We start from the raw sequence: 22,979 nt of genomic DNA on the forward strand, positions 1-22,979 counted from the left end.
AGCCAGATGATATTAACTGTGATTCCTGCTAAACGTTTATTGATTTACCTCTTGCATAATGAGAATTGGTATTGGCGATACCTATGGCCTAAATTCCCGCTTGGGTATCCACTAGAATGTTAATGGACTTTCTGCTTAGAGCAGAAGCCCACTGTAAGACTGAATTCTGGTCTTTTAGCTTGAAGCTGAATTCCGTGTATGGATTACTACAGTGAAAGCCCACTCCTGTTCCTGTTTCACACTTTGATTTGTTAGTAAATATGTAGAATTCGCAGTCGGAACTGTCATTCACAGAACCATTGGCCCGATCTTCTTTACTGTGGAATGAAAATGACGTGTTTAGTTCCTCGTGGGTGCCAAAAGTGTATAATTTTTCGATTTTATAAATTTTGAAGTTTCGATAATAAAAAAAAAAATAGAAAAACATTGGCTGAGGATCTTCCCGGTACAATTAAGAATACATACTTGGAGAGCCTTTTTTGGGCTCCTGTTTATCAACCAATTTTCAGAGTACAAAGCAAATACAAATTTCTGTGAATTCTGCTATTAATTAGAGAAATTTCATAGATAACTTTGAAAGCAAAAAGAATGAAAATGATGCGTTTAGTTCCTCGTGGGTCTCGAAAGTATTTATCAAAATATTTATCATGAATTTTATTTGAGTTTATCTTTTTTCGTGTAAATTATATTGTAAACAGCTGCTCAAGTGTATTAGCAAAGGTCCTCCATTCATGATTCTGTTTCTTAGAAAAGTATTTAACAAGAATGAAGTGAAATTTGTGGCCATCTCCAAGAAATAATTATTAAGTAAAATACGGGTACTGTACCATCAACATTCGGACGAAAAATCATAATCTCTCTACTAATACAACAAAGCAGCTTCCTCACAAAAACAATATTGCTGCCAGACATTAACGAATTTAATTCCAAAAGAGAAAAATAAGTGGTTTCTGTCAAATATTTACACACAATGACCCAATCGCATTATGTCTGCAGATATTAGTAGCTTTTACTTATGAAAATACTACTCCTTTATGTGCCTAATCTTACATAATAAGTAATACAAGGAAAGCCGCCTCTAAGCTGCTGCTTTGCTATATAATCCTCCTTGTCTAAAGAAGAAAGTAAGAAATTGTACAAAAAAGGTAAGACTAGAATATGTTTCTTTCTTTTGCGCCAGCCCTTGCTCTCAGAGCACTTACAAATTATCCCAAGTCGGCCTAATCCACGACATTAGGTAACTCATTTGTTTAAAAATGGCCGCATAATTGAATTCACTGCGTCGGGTTGCAACATGCAGACGCCGTTAATGTCCTCAGCGCTCAATACGCTAATACAATGAAAGCGGCTGTGTGCCGCATTAAGATCAACGGATTAGTGTTGCCACGCGCTCTTGGCCCCCATACACCCACAATGTCGACACAACATTTTTTCTCCATTTAGTAAAGAGTAGTTTAGAGCTACGACACACTACTCATTTGTGTGTGTGTGTATGTTGCTGGATGCTGTTAAGCGCCTGCTTGCGTGAAGGCGGCTTTGTTTTACGTTTCGCACTATTCTCCGCAAACGAGCGCTCGCTCCGCGCCGCAATTCTATTGTCAATTGTGGGACTTGCGGTCGTATGGCCAACACCAATGTCACTAATACAGTGTGGCAGCTTCCCATAGCAATTTGTTTCCATTTCGTTGGTTCTGTTAATTTGTGCAGACAAAGAAACACTGATCTTAGGGGAAAACAAAAGCGTGCCAAGAGAGTTGGAGTTGTACAAAGTGCTGTGAAAAAAAGGAAGCAAACTGCGAAAAAAGGCAGAAAAACACAAGGCACTTTAGCGCCCCACTAAATGACTTCATATACTTAGTAAACCTACTAGGCCTGCCAACGAAAGTGGAGCACAAACACGAAAATAAACACACCAGTGCGGCATGCAATGGTGCTGAAGTTGCTTTGTGTGGCCCAGCGTGGCGCTGTGAGGGTTGAAAGTTGGCCATGAAAGCCGCAGAAAAAATAGACACATAAAGTGTTGACAGAAAAAAGGGGATTAACAAGTTAATCGGAAACACACACAACGCAAGGCAAGTGGGAAAACATGTGCTCTTGGCTCGATGGCCATGCCATATGTATAAGTATGTAGTTATTTTCTAATGGTGACAAATATATTGTATTCAGTATCTGGTATGATTGGCGACGAGCTTTTCCAGATAAAATGAAATAAGATTTAGCTCTAAGATCTCATAATAAGCTTTGGTGTATGATGAATCTCAGAAAAATTTACAAATTTCCATTTTCCTAAAAGCTTTGCAAATAGGTTTAATTTAGACTGGTATATACCAAAAGCTTTCGAAAGCTTTGCTAAAGTTCTTCATATGTTTTATTTTAAGATTTCTGAAGCATTTTTGGTCATGGTTTCATGGTTTAGTTGCATGTGACCAATGAAAAGTTTTGTCAAGCGCTACAAAAAAGCTGTTATAATCAATGCTTATGCTTTCCTACTAATGTAGGAATATAATTTGCTTGTTAGTAGTGAACAAATGTAAACCAATTTTTTTTTTTTTAAATCTCAAAAATTTGGTCAACTCATTATGGGAGATTACTAGACGAAAGCTTTCAGTCTATGAAACTTTTAAGTCACTTCAAGCTTTAGCAAGCTCAAAATGCTTTGAAAGCTTTAAGTATTCTAAAATTTTAGGTCACTTGAAACTTTTAGAAACCTAATTTCCAGTAATTAGGCCTAACCAAAATCATATTAATATTGGATTTTTCTTACGGCGGGCGATTTTGCTAAATTTTAGTTTGGTAGCTATATGAGAAAGTTTTATCATCTAAAACTTTAGAAAAAACTATGTCAAAAAAAGTTTGCAAGAGTACTGAAAGTCTAAAATATTTGAAAAAGCAGATTTCATTAGCTTATTGGGCGAAAGCTCAAAAGCTTAAAAATTGTACGGAAAATTTCTTGCGTTGAGAATCTACTATTCCATTCTATAAACACACCATGGTTTCTAGAAGATGTCATAACGTGTAGCTTTCATTAACTTATTGGGCGAAAGCTCAAAAGCTTAAAAATTGTACGGAAAAGTTTTTGTGTTGAGAATCTACTATTCCATTCTCTAAACACACCATGGTTTCTAGAAAAAATTATTTCAATTTGTTATGTCCTCTCAGTTTTCTTGCTTGAGAGCTTTCGAGCTTTTGAAAGGCTTGGCTGTAAATATCTGACGGCGAATTCATTTGATTTAAGTGTCTTTTATTATTAAGATCTTTTTTAGGTGTTTATACTTTCGTCACTTACAAGCTTTAAAGCTTTTCAAAAGCTTGTCTCTAAATATCTTACGAAAATTTCAACTGACTTAAGTGTTATTTAATACTGTGATCCCCTTTTGGTATTTATGTTTTCGTCACTTACAAGCTTTTGAGCTTTTTAAGGGCTCTGATTATTTTTAGGCAATATTTTTAGTAATATTAATTAAATTCTAAATGTAAGATAAGTATTTATACAAACGTAATTGTATGCAATTATTACGTATTATTAATGTCTAAACGTATGTATGTCATATGATGTCATAAAGCAAAACAAGCGTTTTCATTGCTTCTCCTCTTCTCATACTTTCAGCATCTATCTAGCTGCTGTCCTCTTCTCTGATAGTTTTCACTGAACTTGACAGACTCACTAAAGCTATCTCTAGCTCTTGACGCGTTTAAAAAAGACAACTGTGCTTCAACCACAACAACAACAACAAAAGCATTAACTATACTAACTTCAACTAAAGCAAGAACTTTTACAACACAGCTGAGGTAAGTTTCAGTACGCAATTAAATACATGCAAATTAAGCACACACACAAACAAGTAAATATACATAGTACATATATGCAAGCTCATTATGCAAACGAGTTGCAGACCAGCTAAAAGTAGACTAAGTGGAAGTTTAGAATATTTAATGTAAAACTTTCTAACTACAATGGAGCATTTTAAAGTTGTCAACTATTAAAAAGCAGAAGCGAAAGTGCGACTAAAAACATCAATAATAAACGACTGCATGGCAGAGTATAAAGGAAAATGATGGCAAACGAGCGCTATATATTTAAACACTGGCATACTTTGTGGCGCTTTGACGGAGAAAAGTTTCGCTCGCACACTTCCGAACAAAGAAGTGAGTTTCCTTTCACTAAAAGAGAAACTCGCACATTAAATTTTCACGCAAGAAGTCCGCCAATTGCGATTTCGACGCACGCATAAATAAGCCTGATTTAATTGTATGCGTTCTTAAATGAATCAACGCACACACGACAGCAATCACCGCTGGGTCCGCGGCGCGTCGCACAGAGTTTGCTGAAATGTGCAGTGGCATCGTTTATGCAGCGCTTGCCGCATAAAAATTTCATAATTTACAAAATTAAATGCAATCGCATGCAAATCCAGCGCATTCACTGCCTTGTAGAGACTTGTAGCTTGGCGGAGCTCTGGTTAGGTGTGCAAGCACTTAGCATGCGACAGCGTGTTTGCAGCAACTTGCAACATTTGCGGTAATGTGTAGAAGTGGCAGGGAAGCACAGCTCTTGCATACACTCTGCAAAATGTTCGTACGTCACGCAATTTCCGTTATGCGTTTTGCATTTTAAGTTATGTCATTTATGCGCACACATACACACGCATGCACTGTACTAGGTGGAAAGACGCAAACACTGTCGCAGTGGCAATCATTTGGCCATAAATTTCTGTAAAATGTCACTTTCACGCAGCGGTTGTGCGGTCTATGGATTGGTTGGTTCTTGCGCGGTATTCATTATATGGCGCGCTACAGTTGCTATTTTCGATGCTTGCAATGCAGGTTGGTGTTGACCTGCTTTTTACACTCTTATACGCCACATGTTATTCTGTTCACTACTAACCGATATAGATATAGGGTTATAGTATATAAATGATCTGGATGACGAGAAAAGTGGAAATCCGGGTGACTGACTGTCTGTCTGTCCGGTGCAAGCTGTAACTTGTTAGAATTGAGATCTCTTGACGAAGCTTGGTCCACGTGTAATTGCAAAAAAGTAAGACGGAGTAGATCGTCGTAGTCGGACCAGTGACATGTCTACAAAACACCATTAAAGAATCACTTGTAAGGCTCCGTAACTAAGAACTTAAAAAAGATATAGAACTTTAATTTGACGCAGAGAACTGCTGTAGCAAAGGTCATCTGTAAACTGTAAATGTTGAAAAGGAGGGCGTAGTCCCACGCTCTAATAGATTTAATGTTCGAGGGCTGCTATATATATTTCTGGCCTAATAATGAAAATATGTGTAGGAATAAAATGAAGTCATTGGGTGCCAAGTCAGGGCTGTACGGGGACGACCCATCAATTCGACGTTTTGGCCGGTCAAAAAGGCGCTGGTTTGAGACGATGTGTGAGACCTCGCATTGTCATGGTGCACAATGATTTGTCTTCTCTTGTTCGTTTTTCGAATTTCTCCGAAGACTTCAGGCAAACAAATGGTGGTGTACCACTCAGAATTGACCGTCCTACGTTGCTCAAGCAGAACAGTCGCCACATGACCAGCTTTGCCGAAGAAACAGGCGACCATTTGCTTCGAAGTGCTTCTTCCACGAACAACTTTCGTTGGATTTGGCTCGTCTTGGAAGACCCTCACGGTCGATTGCTGTTTTGTTTCGGACTCATACGCATAGATCCATGATTCGTCACCTGTGACGATCTTATAAACATCTTTTGAAGCACCGCGATCGTATTTTTCAGCATTTCTTTACACCAATCCACACGAGCCTTTTTTTGAGCGATTGTTAAATTGTGCGGGATCCAACGAGAACAAACCTTTTTTACGGCCAGGAGTTCATGCAATATCGAATGTATGCTGGTGGGAGAAATAGAGGCATGCCCTATCTGAAGGTGTGTTACATGACGGTCTTGCGTTATCAGTTCACGTACGGCATCGATGTTTTCTGCCACAACGGCTGTTTTTGGACGACCTTCACGGACCTTCAACACTTAGTGTTGCCTAGTCCAGAAATATATATAGCAACCTACGTATGTGTCAAAAATGGGTTGAATTATGTCAATTACTTCCCTCTGCTCCCTAATATAAAGATTTTCGAACTTACAGGTGACTTTACACAGCACATATCGGCCAACACGTGAGTTATCTCTATCAATATGAAAAAAATTGTTTTATTGTTAGCAGTGTGTCTTTGTGCCTAAAATGAATAAAATTGGGCGAAAGCTTGAGCTAGCTGCCATATAACAAACATATCAGGGTGACTTAACTACATATGATCAATGATGGCACCTCAATGAACCTCATGGCACATTTTATTAGTATGTGGCGTATTAATATTGTAGTAATAGTGTTGACAAAAATAAAAAAAATCGGGTCGATACTACCCCCAATTCCCTATATGCTAAATTTCTAACGAACTTTTGTTGAATATGTCGGTAAGTTATAAGCTATATATATACAGTGGAACTTCCACAATTTGAACTTCTGCAACTCGAAGCTCTATTTAACTTCAACATGTGAATTGGCAAAAGAATACAGACCATAACTCGAAGTCTCTCTAACAAGAAGTTTTTTATGGATTATGATGATACGAGTTAGAGAAGTTTAACTGTACATACATAAAATTGCTTGGATTCATATCCTTTGTTTGGTGGTTTGCACCTTATGGTATGTCCCTAGCTTTGATTCACATACTGTAGGTATTTTGTATTAGAAAGAATCACATTTTCTGGAAAATTATTTTAGCTAAGCTTTCAATCTAACAGTATAAAATAAGAGAGAAGTGCTCTTTACGCTAAGATGATCAGTTTTAATTTATATATTTATATATCACTTATAAAGGATTATTTTGAGTTTCCATCTGATCAATGAATCCCAACTTCTACTCTATTCTTTCTTAAGGGCTAAACGTAAATCAGCTGTTTAACATTTTGTTTTACTATATAGTACTTCACATATGTCAGATATTGTACTAGAAAAATAATCTGTGAAAGTGTCCATTACTTCGACATTAATGAAGAGTTTCGGGAGTACTGGACTATATATTTTTGATTTGAAACCATTTCTAAGGAACCAAGTCTCAATTTAATGTTGAGTTTACAGGTTTTAATGAAATCGGAAACTATCGGCACCTCAGAGATTCATCTTGTAGTTTAAGTAGTGCACTTTTCTGTTTTTTATATTTACTAAATATATTATTTACATCTTAAAAATCTTAAATTGAAGCTTTTTAAAGAAATTACTACTAAATCAATACCAATAAATATTTTGGTTGCCTTTACGCGCACAAGAATTATTAATTTTAGGAATAAGAAAGCAAGGTGAATATTCTGAAACTAAAGGTTATTTAGCAAGCATTGCCAAAATGAGGTCTCAAAACACGTAGTTAAATAAGCACTGTGTCATAACAACACGAAAATAATATTTCTGTGCAAAGAAAAATATAAACAATTTGTTGTAGAGAAAACTTTGGCGAACTCAAACAAACTTAATTGCGTACAAACGCCAACTTTTTGCAGCCGTGTTATTATATTTACAGTTCACAATATTTTCGCTTCATTTGACGAAGTTAATTATTACTGATATAATTGACTTTTTTCTCCTTCTTCTGCACCACAACCACGGCACACTCATCACCATCACCCTCATCAGCGCTGTTTGCCTGCAAGTTTTCCAACTCCACACTTTCGACCAACAATTTTCGGCGTGTGTTGCGCCACAGTACTCACCTCCGCAGCTGCCGTGGCGTTTGCCTGCAATGAATTCCCTTTCAAATCTTTGTAAAATTTATGAACGCCAGAAAACAAAAAGATATTTATTGGACTTTTTCTACTTTCGGCGGCAGGCGGCAGCGGTGCATTGTGGCATACGCGTGCGGATGTGTGTGAGCTTGCTTATGAAGCTGCCAAATTTAATGGCAGCGCCACGTCTCCTTTTACTCTTGCTGTTGACTGAGCTGTGTAGTAGTTGCTGCCGCTCTTGTTTTTCGGCGAAAACTTTGTCTGCGTAACCAAGCGGAAGTCATTCAGGCGCCGCCGCCACGACTTGGTCCTGTCACGCGCCCGCACAAACAGCTACGTATCACATATACGTGTGTATGTGTGTGTGGTTCAACGGTGCACGCATACTCATGCTTGAGTGGTTACTTTGCGCCGTTATGCCTGGCAAAAAGGCAAGGGGAAACTAACATAAATAAATTTGCGAAAAGTGAGAAATCAAGCAGCGCTGTGGGGGTCGGAGAGGTGCGGAAAGTCAGCGCAATAATTTTCTGTATTTTTGTTTTTTGTTTCAAAGAAATCCACGCTTTTGGCAACAGATTTCTTGTTAACTTTAAAGTGCGATATATTTTTTATGGTACTTTTTTTTGATTTCTTTCGTGTTTCTTTGGCAATTTTTTATGCGCACAAATCAATACGAAATTCAATTTCCTTTCGAGCGTAGAGCGGAAACATAGAATATGAGCATTCGCAGAGATACACTTGTCATAACATGCCGTTATTCATGTTATGAATTGTAACACAAAGTTGTTTTTGTTAGCGTGCAAATGAAGGGAGATGTGTGGGTTCACCAGTGCGTATACGTAACAAATGAAATTTCATGTTGAAAAAGCAGCAAATCCAATTTATGGCTTAGGAGTTGAGTAATTTTATTAAATTGATCAATTTTTTTGTACATATGTATGTGTTTTTTATATTTTAAAAATATTTAAATAATTAAAAATAATTAATTATAATTAAAGGAAATTAAAACAATTCTGAAAATACTTTAACTGAGCTTGAAAATTAGTTTTTGGGCATGGCAAATCGGTGGAGAGTGGGAAAATCGAATATTCGCGGTGTGACTTCATGATGATCCTCGAACGTGTTGTATGGAATAAAGTTGAAACGTTGCCACCTGTTTAAAATTTTGAAGTAGAAACTAAAATCTAAGATAGCGTTTAATTTTTAATCATAATGCTTACATTTTACAGTTAAAATCGTATTAGAGCAGCGTTGCCACCTAGTGAACCGTTTGAATTCAAAGAGTAAGGGTGAATTGAAAGGGTATCTAAGTTGTTTTAGTATGGATAAAGAATTAAAAAGGCTTAAAAATTTTACAGTTTTTGAGAAAGGTAGCCAGATTTTTTAAACTTTGTTATTAAAAAAAATTGATCGAAAGACCAAAAAAACTAAAGCTTTGATAGCGAACTTAATAAGCTTGAGAAGGCAATGTTTAAAATATTTTCATTAATTTTTGAGGAAGCTTGCCACCTGTTCAAAAATTTTAATAAATAAAATGGATAAAACAATTGCTATTTTATTCTATATTGGCAGGGATATCAAATTAAAAGACATTGAGCATTACGTGTAATTGAAAAAATTTCAGTTAGAGGTTGCCACCAATTTGAAATTTCCAATGGCAAAGCCGTTTTAATTAAAATATACATATATATGTCTATCTACATATATGTGTTCAACAAGAGGTTTTTTTATTTAAATTATTAATAAATAATTTGGAGGGATAAATATTACCCACGATTTCTCAAGTTTTACTGAATCAAATTTCCCGAAATTTTCAGAGAGCTTTATTTATTCACATTTTTATGCCTGAAAGTATCCACACCCTCAAACTTAAATTTTTACTATTTTCAAAAAATTCGAAACTGTAGAAAAGTGAACCAAAACTGTTTTTTCCAGACTGTTGCCATCTGGCGAAACAGAGGGTTCCTAAAAAAAATCCAAAAATTATAATAATATGCAAAAATTCCGGGCTTTAGCTTCAATTGGCAACCATAAATACCACACAAGCCCAACATATGGCGCTTTAATACTTTGGGGCGTGGAAAGAAATTTCACAAGTACAAATACAAATACTCAACAACACCCACACGCGCAGGAAGAGATATAGAGCAAACAGTCAGACGTGGTTGCTGGCGAATAAAGCGAAAAACTTTGTCGCCCATAACTCACAAGTGGCAACATATCGATAAACCAGTGCGCCCACGCAAATGCACAGCTGCGGCCCATAAGGTTACGGACGCATAGCAGTTGAGTGCAATTTTTGGGCAGCAACACACGACCAAACAAGAGCGTGTCACAGCGCAGCGCACCGCAACACACCACACCAACAGATCAGCCACCTCAGAGGCATCTTAATTTGAACGAACTTTTGCGCCGTTGCAACACAGTCACACACACACACATACATACATGTGGCATTGTTTGTTCGGTGGCAGTAAAGTTGCGCTTGCCAAGTGCACACAAGCAAGCACACGGCTACTTATATAATATACAAATGCATATATACGCGCACCTGCGCAGCGTTCATCTGCAATTTTATGCCCCACAGCAGCATTGCATTTATGGCTTTAAATTATTTGGTGTTGTTGCATTTACGGCACATTTACGTGCCATTGCCTTGCATTTAGCATAGATGAATCTACATTCATACACATTCTTGTTTATGTGAGTGTGTGTGTGCGCGTGTGTAATGTTGCAGAAATGGCTTGCTGGTTTATTTTGCGCCTCTGCGTCGCTCTCGGCGCGCTTTAACCATTTCCGACATTCACTTACTCCACTTATACAAAACTCGCTGCTGCTGTTGTTATTGTTGTCGTTTTTATTACTAGCAGCGCATTTGTGCTTTGGTTTTTGCAATTGCGCGCTTTGACATTGTGCCTGCCGCATGCCGCGCCATCCACCTTCGGTTGGCTTGTTGTGGCCAGTTGGTTGTTGTTGCTGCTGCCAGGGGACAAACATGCCAACGATTGCCGCACACATTTTTGACTTGCCACACTCGCGCCTCGCAGTAGTTTGGCCGTTTCAATGAAATTTGTTTTACAGATTTCCCATGATTTGCGGTTTTTGAACGGTATCTCCGGCAGGGCTCGAGGCCGGTGCGTCTGCGTCAACCCCCGCAGCTTTGGTGTGTGCGCGCGCTCGGCTGCTTGTGGCTTCACTGCCACATGTGGTGGCATTGCAATGCACATGCAACAGCAACAAAACAACATTTAACTGCACACAGCCAACAACAACAACAATAACTGACTTCGTACCAGTCCACCCAGCAGTACTTAGTTTAAACCGCCGTTGCCGCTTTCTATGTAGCGTACGGTTGTTTGTGTTTTACATTTATGTGAATTTGTTTATGTGTATGTGTATGTGTGTGTATATGTGGTCTACCATGTACCGTATATCACTTTTATCGCAGCTCGCTTGAATGCAATCCTCTGCATATTTTATTCAATTTATGTTACCCGAAATTTGTTGCTACCATTATTGTTGTTGTTGTTGCTGTACTGCAAATTAAACAGTTACGTGACACGTTTGCATGCCCCAATTCAGTTGCGCCGATTTTAATATTTAGTTACACATTGCCGATTGAGTGGTCGTTGCCTAGGTGCGGGGAGCAGGGCCCGGTGAATCGGGTTGCGTGTGTCTTATCGCAAATGGTTGTTGCTTCAATATAAATATGTTGCGTGCATTTGTACAAATTGAAAATGAACACAAGCATTTAATTAATAGCATTTCACTTGAATATTAATTTTAATATAAAATATTCAGTTTGCGTGACTTGAAATAGGGGCCGCCGTAAGCCGATTAGCGGTCGTAAGAGTATTAATTATTTTTATAATTACACTCGAAAGCAAGTCGATTGATATATTTGAACTCAATCGCAATGGCGATAGTGAAAAGGTGCATAGTCGTTAGACGTTAGGTTTAAGGTTTAGGAGAGGCTTAAGGGTTAAGAGAGTAATTTTTTATTGATAATTTTTCAAACTGCTCATCAGGAGGCTTGTACTGTCTTACTTCATAATCAATACAGGTTAAGTCAATAAAGTCGTCTGCCGTCGTACCATCTGAAAGATATTACTTTGGCCTTTATCTTCGTTCACCGAACGTCTAGTCGCTAGTCGACACATTTTGATTCACCGCAAGAGGTCCCTTTGCCTTGGGTACCCGTGTAATACAGCTGCGGTCGACTACCTCCAAGCTCGCATTTCCTATAGGTTTTGTGAGCTTCCTTCTAGATTTCGGCGGTGGGTCAAATTTGCATTTCAGGATTTTGACTCTGCTAAAGCATCTTGCTACATTACGTTAACAACTTGGGAGCGCTTGGCTCAGCATACATCCTCGAGTAAAGAGTTTCCATTAGCTTCATTGCCACTATTACTCACCGCTCTCGTATCATCTGCTCTAGCGGTTTACTGCGGTCGGTAAGCGGCCCGATCAAATATCGTTTCGGAAGTTCACACGCTGCTGTCATTACTTTGGATGTTGTCGGCTTGTCTCTCGCATATGTGCTTTTTAGTTTTATCTTCGTGGAGATCTTCAGTTCGGTCTTTGTAACGCTGGCTCTTTTAAGCAATATGCTTCTCAATACGATTAACTAGTGCTGGATCCGACGCATTAATGGTATGTGTAGCGAAATGTGCCCGTCCGTTTTTATCCTGCTTTTCCGCCCAGACCAACTGTTCCACCATGCTTCCTTTCAGCTTGGCTTTGCCTCCCAGTCGGTTACAGCTCCTGCCATATACCATGCTTTTGCCTACAATCTCTCAGTGCTCACTTCTTTTTGCTTCTGTATTGTTGCAAGAGCTGGAATTCTTGACTGCTCAGTCGACTGCTCAGAACAGTCATGAAATTCTTCTCGTACTTCTGCAATTATATTCATAGCGCATTCCTGGTCCAAGTCTTCATGGACGGCGGCAACCGTGCGCTGTTGGTGTGGTTTAGCAGAAGTATTTTATAGAGTATGACAGCTATCGCTCCCTTTACAGTGAAGGTGTGGGCATTGGCGATACAGCTCAAAGAATCGCTATGCCCGGCGGTGGTAACAGCATTGTATTCCATTGATATCCCATCGCATTACTTCTATTTCCTCAATATGGAAGTGGGGAAATACTTTCATTTTGAGTTTTAGAATCGGGGTCTCGACTCTTACTTTTTTATACTGCAATAACGCGATGATTGAAGTTTTTACACCTCCAACTCCGTCTGAGACGGTATAAAAAGCAGTTCACCATAAGGGACTGAAAATATACTAACTAATATTGTCGCTACTATCATGCCATGACTCAGCCAGTCTAGAGGCAGTTTGAAGCCACAACAATACATGAAACCCATGCACAGTCGACACTCGAGCGGTTGATATAGCAAAGAGTCGGAGGTTACAGATATATGCCGTCATAATTTTCTTACAAACTGACCGATCCAAAACGACAGAAAGATCTTCTTATACCCTTCCATCCTATAAGAAACACACCTGCGAAGAGTTTATAGCTTCAGTACAACCGAAGTTAACGTTTTTTCTAGTTTCGTCTCATTTTATTTATTATACATATCTTTTTAAAATAGGATTTCAGAAGATTTTGTTTCCAAATTTTGATTCCATCAAACTGTTTATGAGCATTTGAAATATTTAATAGAAAATTCCTCATAAAGTATCCTAGTTGAATCCAAATTTATCATTTATCATATTCCAAAAAATATCAAACATAACTCCGCCACCACACAGTGTCGACTAATAATAATAACTAATCTCAAAAATGGCGCGACAGCATGGCCCAATTAGTAAGCTTTGTCACCGACGACACTCCCACAAAACAAATTCACTTTTGCCACCAACAGATAGCACCAATGAAGCGCACGCAAATATTATAAGCCAATGTCGCAGTCAAAGTATAACAGTAAATTCGAAAACAAATAAATTAAAAATGACAAACTAAGTGAAAATATTGCGATGCCGTTAAGTTGATTTAAGCCACATCAAATGAGAGACATAACAAAGTTGGCGCCGTATATACAGAGACAAATGCAAAATACCGCCAAATCTAGCAACAAAAATGACAAGTGCCGACAATTACAAAATATACAAGCCAAATTATAGCACACGGTCAGTGGAGGCGCGCAATGTGCGCTATACTTTTTGACGGCATGTTAAGCCCCTGCCAAATAACGCAGCTAAAGTCGGCGCTCGAAGCTTTAAGCTTTATGTCATTAAAATGAGCGCTTAAAATAAACAAAAACAAAAACAAAAATTAAAATACCAAAAAAAATAACAATGGCGAAGCGTAAATAAAAATAATGGAAAAAGGCTGGTCCGGCAAATTAGAGAGCAGTGGGTGTGACAGAATTTGGGAGTTTTTGAAAAGTTTTTGGAAATACGAAAAAGCGGAAAGAGTATGAAGTGTAAAACAAAATAAACTGGCAAATAGCCAAAGTATTGTTTAAAAATAATTTAATAAATGAAAACTTTCAATTAAAGCGAACTAGGAAGTGAACAATCAACATTTTTCCTAAGTGTATGAGACAAAAGTTTGCTTATATGAGTTTGGCTATGTGCCTCTGCATCGAGCTACACATCACTGCATATGCTACTGTCCATTGAACAGCAGAGCCAAAGCGTAATTACACTGGGGTGGGAGGGCAAAATTTATATGCTGAGGGCGGACAAGTTAACGGAAAAGGTAATGGCTCATAAAAGTTACGCTTGGCGGGTAGCCGAAAGTGTCAACTCGTGTCGCCATAACTTACAAATGTCGTATGCAAATGAGCGGCACCAGCAAAAACCCGATTGAAAAGGGTATGTGGATGGTATGGGAACAGCTAGTGAACCTAATTTTATTGAAGTAGATGTACATAGATATGCAATATACAAAAAACTATTTACTCACACAACAGACACTACGTTATTGTAAACAATTAAATAGAAGGCACACAATTTCATTTAATTTAATTTTTTAACTTTTCATTGTAATTGTATACATAAAACTTTTAACTAGCCATTTTTCATTAAATGAACTAAGTTAAATTCAGCTAGATGAGGTAGGAAACTCGTTCGTTCCAGCAATTAAAATGTTTTCACAGTGCTTTTGGCATATACGCCTAAAAGCACACTTTAAAAACTATATGAAGCAGTAAAAGTCAAATATTGCCTTATATGCCTATTTCAGCAGAAATTTATTGTATTTAAGTATAAACAAAATAATAAAGAGTTCCGAAGAAATTAAATGGCTGTACAAAGTGCCGGAAAACACCGCTCGCTTGTTTGTCCGGAAATACGGCGCTGGCACTTGTTTAAATTATATATTAATTCATTGCGATTTCCTTTATCATTGCTGTCAGCATACTGACACCGTTAAGCCGGTCAATCGCATAATGCATGCGTATTTCTCTGGGGTTTCGGCGATTCGTTTGCTGTTGACACTGAATATAATTGGCCGTTGGCTATGAAGTGATATACATACAATACATATATGCTGAAATAATGCCTGGAAAGCTTATCATCCTTTTTTTTATTTTCTCTTGCTCTGCGCTTGACGTATTTTAAGATATTATTTAAGAGAGCTTTCGTTAAAGTTTTTTTTTTCGACTCATTTTCGGAAAATGAACAAAATTTTGACTAAATTTTTCCACGACAAAAAATTCCCTTTTTTCAAGATGACCCCACATTGCCAGCGTAACTCTGGCGGAAAAAATTGCTAAATGGCATATTAAATTTATTTGTTCTTATCGGGATTATACAAGTACTATATACGCAATTGGATTGAAACCATCGGAATATTAAGCACTCTAAACTTTCCGTTCTCATGGAACGTTTTTCGAGCGTCTTTCAAGCCGAGGTTTTTGCTGCAAATTGGTGTGTAGAATATTCAGCTCTTACTGAAGCGGCGCTGGGATCAAAAAGGGTGTCGACAGAAACGAACTGGCTGACAAGCTTACCCGCTCTGCAGCGACTTCTAGAATGGTGGGACTGGAGCCCGGTATCGCGGTGTGTTTCTCACTATATGGTAGCTTTTTCGCAAGGTGTATAGATTAAACAAGGAATATTATTGCCACTAATACATATATAAGCAACCGTCAGTCGAAATTTCTATTGGGAAGACGAGGAAAAGACCATTTGCGGCTACTAGTGACATTCTACGCTGGTAGCTTGCGCCTCAAGGGAAATCTTTCCAATGTACAGGCACTTTGCATTTCATCATGAATAGACTCTAACAAGACTTGGAACCGGTAATTCCGAAATCAGTTGAATTTTATTACCAAAATCAGTGTTCGGTTCGACATGTGTTTCGCGCTTTCAAGGTCCATTAAATGGTCTATTATATCGACCAGTGAGCAAAACATTAATGCGAGTTGTGACATAGTTTCGCACTCAGTTGATGGAAACAATATGCATTTAAATGTCTCTCATTACACACGAATGCGTACTATATGCGTAAAAAATTGGGTTTTCTACTAGTTTGTGAAGAGTTGCTCGAAGACCTGAAATGTCATGGAATTAGTCGCCGTTCGCAGAACAATTGGGTTTGAGGCATTATTTAAGAAGAAATCATCAGACCAGATTTTACTGCCTGTAATTATATGGCGAAAACCGTATGTTATTATTATAACTTATTGCAAGAATGAAGCCGCTACAGATACCCACAACTATCTATAAATTTCAGTGAATCACGCCCTAGAAAAGTTGGCAGTAAAATCCGCTTTTAATGAACTTGCGGATCAGTACGCCTACGTACTAAATTCCGATGAGGCTCATTCTGGTTGCACCTGCGGCTACGTAAATAAGCAAAATTGCCGCATTTGGTCAAAGGTGAGAGCAACCAGAATGCCGTTTTCACAGAACTGCACCTGCGGATTATTCCCGATCTTAATGCACTGTTTGGTGTGGTTTGTATCGCTGAGTACTTGGATCACTCATTGGCCCCGTATTTTTCGCCCATACCAGCTATGATTGCAATATGTGACGCATTACGGTGAATGGCGATCGCTATCGTCGATGCTTCAGGATGAACATTTTGTGACATAATCGTGGCCGAATCTGTGGAGGTACTCTGGTTGACATGCCATGGTTTCACAAGATGGCGTCCGGTGCCACACATGTCTCCCCATGTGTCTATGGCCATTTTGACTGGGAAAACTTTTAAAAAAAAGTTGTCTATTGAGAGACATACTTTTACCTGACGCAATTCTTGACGACTTTTTTTAAGAATCCTATGCGCCCGTCTTAACGCCTTTTAGCAGTATCATTTTTTGCTGTTAGATGTCTACGTCATAGTTTTAAAGTCTTGATAGAAACTCGCCAGCAACTATTCCGGCGCTACTTCATGGAAGATCGTTCTTCCGAACGAAATTCGGGCTATTCCATTTGGACGAGGATTTCTTCGAAAAAGTTCCCAAAATTTGGGATAGGTTATTGTCCAAGACGCAGCGCGGTGCAACATCCCCAATAAAATTATCTTCAGAAACTTTAGGTTAAAGGGTCATTTTTGAACCAATCTGATAACGTTTTTTAAATAAAGAACCGATGAGATTTGCAAAATTTTATCGGTTCTTATTTTTTTTTTTTTAAAAGTTAGATCAAGCTCTTTACTTTTTGAAGATAATTTCATTTAAATGTTGAGTCGGAAAACTGCTAGGTGGTCCAAGATTCGGAAAAGACCATTTGCGGCTACTACTGAGCATTCTCAATAGCCCGAATTTTCTTCGGAAATGTTGTCTTCCAAAGCTGGAATAGTTGCTGGCTATTATTCAGCTAGATCTTAGACTTGACGTAGCCCCACAAAAAATAGTTTTAGGCTGAGTACTGGATCACTAGGTGGCCACTTACGGGTCCATTTTCGAGATACCAGCTATGAAGTTTTGCTCATAATGTGACATAGAATCGCGAAGCTGTTTTGTCAATGTTTCATCGGCCATCTGCTGTTCCAGAATGAACAGTTCAGTCATCATTTTTGGCCGAAAAAAGTGTGGAGGTACTCCCTTTAACAGCCATGGTCCGTCAAGAATTGCGTCCAACAGGTATCTTTGAAAAAATACGGTCTTCCATGATGTCCAGCGTACAAAACACACCAAAGAGGCTGGCACTTTTTCGGGATGCAAGCAGTTATGAACGGCCGTCTTCCTTTTCAGCAGCATCTCATTTCCTTTGCTAGATATCTATTCATAGCTTTAGACTCTTGATAGACTCGACTTAACTCTAAGACCATTAATCTGGCGGCTGCTTCATGTGAGATCGCACAGGTCACTCTCATTTGGTAATAAAATTCAAGGATTTGAAGCGTTGCGTTAGTAAGTCTATTCATGATGAAATGTCAAAGCATACTGAGCATCTTTCTCCCAAAAAACTGATCTGTCAAATACTATGCATGAAAACTAACCTCAAAAAAATCACCCGTTATTTGTTAAGGGTATTATTGCTTCAGTTCAGGCGAAATTATTCGATTTTGTTTTGTTTTTTCTTGTTTTTTGTTATAAAAACGATCATAAAAATCTATAATATTTAAATAAAAATACCTAAATTAAATTAGAAATTTTTCTGCTTTTATAACAAGTTTTTGAAATTTTTTTTCAACTTTTTAATTTTTTTATAAATTCTTTTTCCCATTATCACACCAACAAAGAATAATATTTTCTAATTCCACTTATTATTCACACCTGAATGAAAATGCTGATTGCTGCCACACTGAGTGACGCCCAAACATAATTGGCCTACCGCAAAAAGCTCTGTTAAAAATAATTAAATGTCTCTCAAAAATTATTTCAGCATTTCCTAATTACTAACATGGAAAATTCTAAATGCTATCTGATTGTCTATCAAAAGTTGAAATTTGCGAAATATCTAGTTTGTGATGCTTTTTTAATGGCGCCCGCAGAGCTCGCACGAATTTAAGCTGTCCAAAATACAAAAAATAATTTGGTAAATGCCAAAATTGTTGAAACCATTTGAAGTGACAGGCATAAAAACTTATATACAATATATGTATATGTTATATACATATATATTTGATTTTATCAAAATTTACGCATACACTCGTGTGTATTTGAGTATGAACGCTGCCAACTCTGCAGCATTGTTGACCTATTTCACCTTTTATTGCTTGTGTATTTGTAGTTTTTGTAGTTTCAGGTATGCAGTTCGCAGTTGCATCAAATGCACTTGTGTAGTTTTACCGTAAGTTTGTGTTTTCATTGTCGGTACTTAAAAGGATTTATTATGCAATAATAATACGAACATAAATAGACACGTCGTTGCGAGAAATTCTATTTTATACACAGAGATGTATTCGTTATGCTAGTACAAGTATATGCATTTGAGTGTGTCAGTGGTTGTGAGTTCGAAGTGGATTTTGAAAATGAAAATTTATGGCATGAATTGGTGTTTTTAGCAAATGTTAGGCTTTTAACTAAAAAATAAAGTTTCATTAAATTTTAAATGCCATTTTCTGTATGTTATTCATAACATAACCTGCATACATTTAGTTATATTTTATATATTGCGTAGTTAAAAAAGTCACTGGAGATATACGATTTCAAAGGCATCTATTGACAAAATACGAAAAGACTTTTTCGACTACACAATATTTTACTAGTATCTGATATTTGACATGCCGAATGATTTTCCTCGTCCAATTTTAACTTTATCAGCACTGAATTTGATTGCCATTGCTTTGAAATCTTCGATTTGCATGCAACATTTTTCTAAATTTCCAGGTATTTCGTGTTCATTTGCATTCAAGCAAGCGTTTTACCAATATTTGACTCAATATTCCACATTCTCTCCGAACATTGTTTCTTTGAAATTAGTTTTTACCACCTTTTGGCTTTTTCAATTTCTCTCCAATTATTTCTACACCTGCCCAACTATTGTCGCTCGTCGGTCTCCTGCGGTTCAACATCATTCATGGTGTGAGTAAATATTTAAATGACAACATTTTCCCCGAACTCCCCACCCATTCAACTCGAATTCGGTTTTGCTGACATCAAAATTTCTGATTGTCACTGAAATGTCTGGAAAAATGTGCAACAACAATCACAATTTGACAATAGATAACGGACCATATAGAAATACCAGCATTTGCATTCGCCCGTTATGTAACGATGTCGGTTTTTGGAAATAAATTTCAGTTTGAGTTGACATAAAATTCTGCAACTAAAATGTGTCGAATCGTTTGACATGGCATTTTTGAATGTTTCCAACTCACACACAGTTGCAAATCCATTTGCACGCATAAAATCTTATCAAGCAACCACTCACACACGTACTTACGCTCGTGTGTGGAATGTGCTCGTTGTGCTCCTTGGCGTCATGTGCACTTTGGTGCTTGGTGCTCGGTGCTCGTAGTTGCTGTGAAATTTTCACAACTTGACAATTTGTAATGGATGTCGTTTTAACACAGAAATTCATATTTTATTGGCATAAATACTTGGCACGTAGCGCCGGCAAGCTGTTAGTGCACGTCTATGTATGAGTGAGCTATGGACGGACGTGGTAGTGAAGAGCATGTTTTGTACACGCTTCACCGGGTTAAATAAAGTTTATGGCCTGTTAAAATAAATTTATATCGAAGTATATAAATCTTAGCATTTGATGAAGTTTAGATGTAGCAATTCTGAAACATTTTCTTTTAAAATATTTTAAGGTTATATTTTTATGTTCTGTTTAACATATTTGCTCATTATTTTAACGGCTTTCAGCCTAAATTTGATTAATTAATAAACCTTAAGATACCATATAATCAATTCGACCCATACTGGTGCGTAGAAACTACGCCCGCAAACCGAATCAGTGCATTTTTTCCCTATATTGGTAATTTTTTTTAAAGCTCATTTAGTGAATGCTTCTTATTTATTGCCGTAGCCATCGCTTAAGCGGTTATATAGTGAACACCGCTTTAAAAATGAGCCGAAATTGAAAAAACCAAAATTTATTCGGACATCTCATCCGTGGGTTATTGGATTAAGCGTTGGCATGCTCATTTGCTTCTTTTGAAGAGGATAATAAAAATTTTGTATTAAAATATGTGAATATGTAGTTTGTTCTGTTAGTCCGTGTCATATGTGTGCAACATCTTTGTATACTAGAAAATCACGTTCTAAAAAGTTGATATATCTACCGGAAAAGTAACCACTTTAACTAACTATCTTAATATTCACCAAGTGTTACTACTAAATTAAGCATAGAATTCTGAATTACCTTCTGACTATTTCGATTTTTCTAGATCATGGTTGAAAGATTTACGGTTTTCTACCTTTCGCGATCCAGGTCAATAAGTTGGAATCAATATCAATGGCGGTAATAGATTTCCGATATATTCTAAGCTATTTATCGTTCTGGCAGGATAAATGTTATTTTCAAACCAGATTCTTGACTGAATTTAGTTAGGTTTTAGAAATCATTTTATTTCGTGCACAGTGGAAAATAATGAGAATTTATAGAATTGAACGTACTTCAATAGCCGATGATTCATTTTGAAAAATTATGGATTTCTTTGAACCCACAGATGGCATAGTTGCGTTTGGTTTGGCGTCCAGCTTCGAGAAGAGGGCTATCATATGTTCTATGAGCTTACAGCGTTCGATTCACAGCGCTTTACTGGTCCGAGATGCCATAGATTGTGGTGCCCAGGCGCCGTAGAGCTACCTTGACAGTATTATTACTTGAAGGATCGCTGTGCCCGCCGGTGGAGGCAGCATCCTATCCATTCTCGACACTCATTTTGAGTTTTTAAAGTACGGTGATCTCTTTCCCCTGCATTTTATATGTAACCACAGCCAAGTAACTCTTGAGCAATGACCATTGTCTTCAGTCCAAAATAAGGGAATGATTGGGGAAATACCTCAGCCTACACTTGGTGCCACCTGCCTACAATGACCAGAGTTAGTTTGAAACCATAACATTGTCTCAACCATAGCCCTGTCTGTACCCACACAGAAGTTATAGCAAATAGGATTCTGTATTAAGTTTTATATCTGCAAAAACGTCCACAAAAGGAAATAAATATTAAAAAAATATATTTTTTGTACCCACGAAAGGTCACCATATCCCTTAAGCTTTCACATGAGCTTAAATATTTTCGAATTGAATAAAAAACTTAAAAATGCGCTGCAATGACTTACATTTCGAATTACTTACATTACATTGAACTGCCACAAACACTCAATACAGAAAACTGATATGCTGATTACACAAAAAATTATAGCAAAAACCAAAAAAAAATATTGACTTTCAAACGAGCAACTTCACGCTGTTAACACCCAGTGAAAAGTGCTGGAAAATATGAGTAAACATTCGCACTTCAATATACAAATAGTGACAAAATAATCTGAGCTTCTCGGCCTTACAACAGCACAATGCAGTATTGAAGAAAGCAAAAAGGCAAAGACAGCAAAAAAGGTATAAAAATAAAATACAAAAAATAAATAAAATAAAAAGAAGAAAAAAACAAATAGCAAAGCAAAAGTATTGAGCAAAATAATGCGCATCTATTTGCTCATACTCATGCAAATGCAAACGAGACGTGCGCCCACGGCGTATACGTAACCTAGTTATACGGGCTTATTAGTATTACCAGTACAAGAAATGGCAAAGGTAAAGGTGAGTGAGGGTAGCTATTGCATCTGCTTTGCTGGCAGCTATTTGCTTGGCACATCTTTACAAGTATTTGCTGAGAAGACGAGTATTTTTCTGCAATAACAAGTTATTTATTATTACAATTTTCCTTTTTTTATTTTTGTGTGCTGCGCTTCGTTAGCTTTATAAATCAAATAGAAATATAAGCATGTGTGGTGGTTGATCCTTAGGGTCGCACGGCACATAAAGCGCACATATAAATGTATACTGGTTTGCACAAGCGTGTAGTATTTCGTTGCCTTTCGCTGGCAGACTCCTTTGCCTCAGCACTACAGGCAGTATGCGATACTCGCATACTGAATTTCAAAAAAGCAGAAAAAATATATAAAAAAAATTACATTTGCATATTTTTATTGCACCACGGAGTGCATTCAGACACGTAATAGGGTGTTACACTATCTTGCCACCAGCAACCATTCAGCCATATCACAAGTTGTGCATATGAGCGGTCTATGTGTGGTGGTGTAAGCGTGCAGAGGGACCCATGCACAATTGCTGTTCTTATTTGCCATGCTTACAGATTGTGCACAAACGCTCACACATTCATATGCATTTACCGGCACCTCTGCACTTTGCTATGTATGTATG

General features: G+C 37.6%; 1 long non-coding RNA gene across 9 annotated transcripts in view; it reads left to right on the forward strand.

Annotated features, from left to right (window-relative positions):
• The window catches only part of LOC105229869 (complexin), a 349,701-nt gene that overhangs the window by 26,868 nt on the left and 299,854 nt on the right, over positions 1-22,979 (forward strand). For all 9 annotated transcript variants that reach the window (XR_007421475.1, XR_007421474.1, XR_007421476.1 and 6 more), the window contains exon 2: positions 3,608-3,789. This is a non-coding gene — a long non-coding RNA (complexin). The remainder of the gene's footprint in view (positions 1-3,607; positions 3,790-22,979) is intronic.

The sequence above is a fragment of the Bactrocera dorsalis genome, chromosome 2 (assembly GCF_023373825.1).
Source record: "Bactrocera dorsalis isolate Fly_Bdor chromosome 2, ASM2337382v1, whole genome shotgun sequence".
Classification (NCBI taxonomy): Eukaryota; Metazoa; Arthropoda; class Insecta; order Diptera; family Tephritidae; genus Bactrocera; species Bactrocera dorsalis.